At 39.5% G+C, this 3,019-nt stretch overlaps 1 protein-coding gene across 1 annotated transcript in view; it reads left to right on the top strand.

Moving 5' to 3' along the window:
• FAM185A (family with sequence similarity 185, member A) overlaps nt 1-3,019 on the top strand; it is a 39,405-nt gene that overhangs the window by 21,349 nt on the left and 15,037 nt on the right. The gene's annotated exons all lie outside the window — the stretch shown is intronic.

Raw genomic sequence — 3,019 nt, 5'->3', positions numbered from 1 at the left:
TCAAGCAGGACCTACCTCTCATGAACCTGTTCTGGCTGGGCCTGATCCCCTGGTTGTCCCGCACCTGCCTTGTGAGCGCCCTCAAGATGAACTGCTCCATAATCTTCCCTGGCACCGAGGTCAGGCTGACAGGCCTGTAGTTCCCCGGATCCTCCTTCTGGCCCTTCTTGTAGATGCGCATCACATTGGCAAGCCTAATGTTGGTGTCAGTTTGCCTTATTCTGCTAATTTCTTTATTCAGTAACCCACACTAGATGACCTGAAGGCTTCAGTGACTTGCTGTGATGCTCACTGTCTTAAATCAACTGAAACCTAACAATTAAGAACATTTCAAATTACTCAAATTTATGTTTTTGAGAATAGTCCTGACATAAAAGTAAACTGAGATGTCTGAGATACCTTCCATTGTGATGAGTGTTGTCATAAGGCAATTCCCTAGTACTGAGAGAAAACACCAAGTTTATTTTAAGAAGGGAATCAATTATGGAAAACAATTATAATATTTAAGACAGTTTTGGATAACTGAAAAATAAAACAATCAACTTAGTGTATTTAGAAGTAATGCCGCGTCTGTGAGTTTTGTCTTGAGGATTCAGTTTTTAATACGTGATCTAGGGAATTTTAAAATTAAAAACCTCATTTCTGAATTCCATTAAAGGCGTTTACTATAATTCATAAAGCACAACTCTCAGGTAATTAAAAATATATCCATGCACACACTTGTCTCGTAATAGCAGTTAGTTCTATTCATCTAGCCTTTGCCATCTGCTTGAAGTATGTTAATGTTCTGGCTCTCCTTTTAAGTGTCCTTCATCTTTGAACCTTGTATCTCAGAATTTGACCTTCTTTCTGTGTTCTGCTGATGACAGACCTGTAATTTTTTTTCCCATTGTTCCCATGCTTTCTTCCACACCATCCTGTACTAAGGGTGCTGCTCTCCAGGTAGGTTGTAAGCAGCTGCTTTTTCTTATCCTTCAGGTGTCAGATTATGAAAAATGAAAGTAAAAAAAAAAAGTCCACTATGAGTTAATATCTACTGAGTTACTACTTGGTTTTATCATCAGTCTTTGTTTCCATGTTCCTCTTCCCTCTCTTTGTGTCCTTTTGAATTTAGATTATATAGCATTCTGGACAGAGCTTATGTCCTGGAGAAACTACTTCCAAAAATTGGAGCATACAGAAAAAGTAGCTGCTGCCTGAGAACAATAGTGTTTTCCTTGCAGCTTAAAAGAATAAACTTTTTTACTTCTGTACATGTTCTATTAGCAATAAACAATTTTGGTGATGTTACATCATGTATGTTTTATAGCATCTCATATCATGGTGCTGAAGATTCTGGATGTTGTTACAGTAATACTTAAGTTTATATTGTATTTGGAGCAATATTTTTTTTGACTCTTAGAATAGACTAGAATGTTTCAGTTGGAAGGAACCTACAACAATCGCTAGTTCAACTGCCTGACCACTTCAGGGCTGACCAAAAGTTGAAGCATGTTATTAAGGGGCATTTCCAAATGCCTCTTAAACACTGACAGGCTTGGGGCATTGACCACCTTTCTAGGAAGCCTGTTCCAGTGTTTGACCACCCTCTTGGTAAAGAAATGCTTCCTAATGTTGAGTTTAAACCTCCCCTGATGCAGCTTTGAACCATTTCCACACGTCCTATCCCTGGATCCCAGGGAGAAGAGCTCAGCACCTCCCTCTCCACTTCCCCTCCTCCGGAAGCTGTAGAAAGCAATGAGGTTGCTCCTCAGCCTCCTTTTCTTCAACTAGACAAGCCCAAAGTCCTTAGCCACTCCTCACAGGACATGCCTTCCAGCCCTTTCACCAGCTTTGTTGCCCTCCTCTGGACACATTCAAGGATCTTCACATCCTTCTTAAATTGTGGGGCCCATGGGGTTCCTGCCAGCCCTTTTCTCCAGCCTGTCCTGTTCCCTCTGGATGGCAGCATGACCTTTTGGTATTTCAGCCACTCTTCCCAGTCTGGTGTCATCAGCAAATTGCTGAGGGTACCCTCTGCTCCGTCATCCAGATCATTAATGAAGATGTTAAACAGGACTGGACCCAGTATTGACCCTGGAGTTCACTGCTAGTTACTGGCCTCCAACTCGAGGCTCGCAGATGAGCAGTTTTACATAATTTATTGAAACTTCCACAGGAGGTTTTGTGGGGATTTCATATTATTGACAATCATGTTCTGAAGACATATGTGCATCTAGTCAGGAAGTTGCTTCCACCCCAGTAGTGTCTTAAACATTTAAAATAGTAGAGACCTGTAGCTAACTGGTTTGCAGAGATGGTTAACACAGTATGATACAGTCTGTGGAAGAAGATGCATAGATGTGGACAGCATGGATAGATATTCAAAGGGGAAGATCCCATTTGATGTACAGTAGGTCAGAGGCTTATCAAGGTGAAGTTCTACTTGGCACATTGTATTATGATGCAGGATTGAGGCATGTAATGATTTTTTTCGGAACGGAATAAGTTATCCAAAAGAGACTATGGCCTTTAAAACCAATGGGTACCACTTTAAAATTGAGGTAGAAAATAGATCATTTAGAGGTAAACGCATAATCTGGACAATTTAGTTAGCAAAGGAATTGTTTTCATGAGAGATTTCTTTGCTTTCTGTGTTACATCATTTGTTTTGCAGGGTCCGGATGGTGAGTATGGTAAGGACTGCTAATGATTTTTTTAGTAGTATGTGCAATTAGTCTATTTAATGTATGCATTTCAGTTTCTCATAATATTTTTCATGTGACAATTTTAGGACAATGAACTAAAACAAAAAAATTGACCAGTCTTTATCAACAAACAACACTAGATAGCCAGTTAAGTAGGAATTCAATCTTCTTCACACTTCAGATATGTTGGCATCTTATACTTTCTCCTGTCTTTAACCAAATCGTAATCAATATTTTGTGTTTTCCTATTGAAATCAGTTTTGTCACTGATTTTAACATCAGCAAGGTCAGTCATTATGTGCTGTTAGGAAAAAGAAATATGTTTTTGCTTA

This window comes from Pygoscelis adeliae, unplaced genomic scaffold (assembly GCF_000699105.1).
Source record: "Pygoscelis adeliae isolate BGI_AS28 unplaced genomic scaffold, ASM69910v1 Scaffold267, whole genome shotgun sequence".
Classification (NCBI taxonomy): Eukaryota; Metazoa; Chordata; class Aves; order Sphenisciformes; family Spheniscidae; genus Pygoscelis; species Pygoscelis adeliae.
This window is presented reverse-complemented; position numbering and strand designations above follow the sequence as displayed.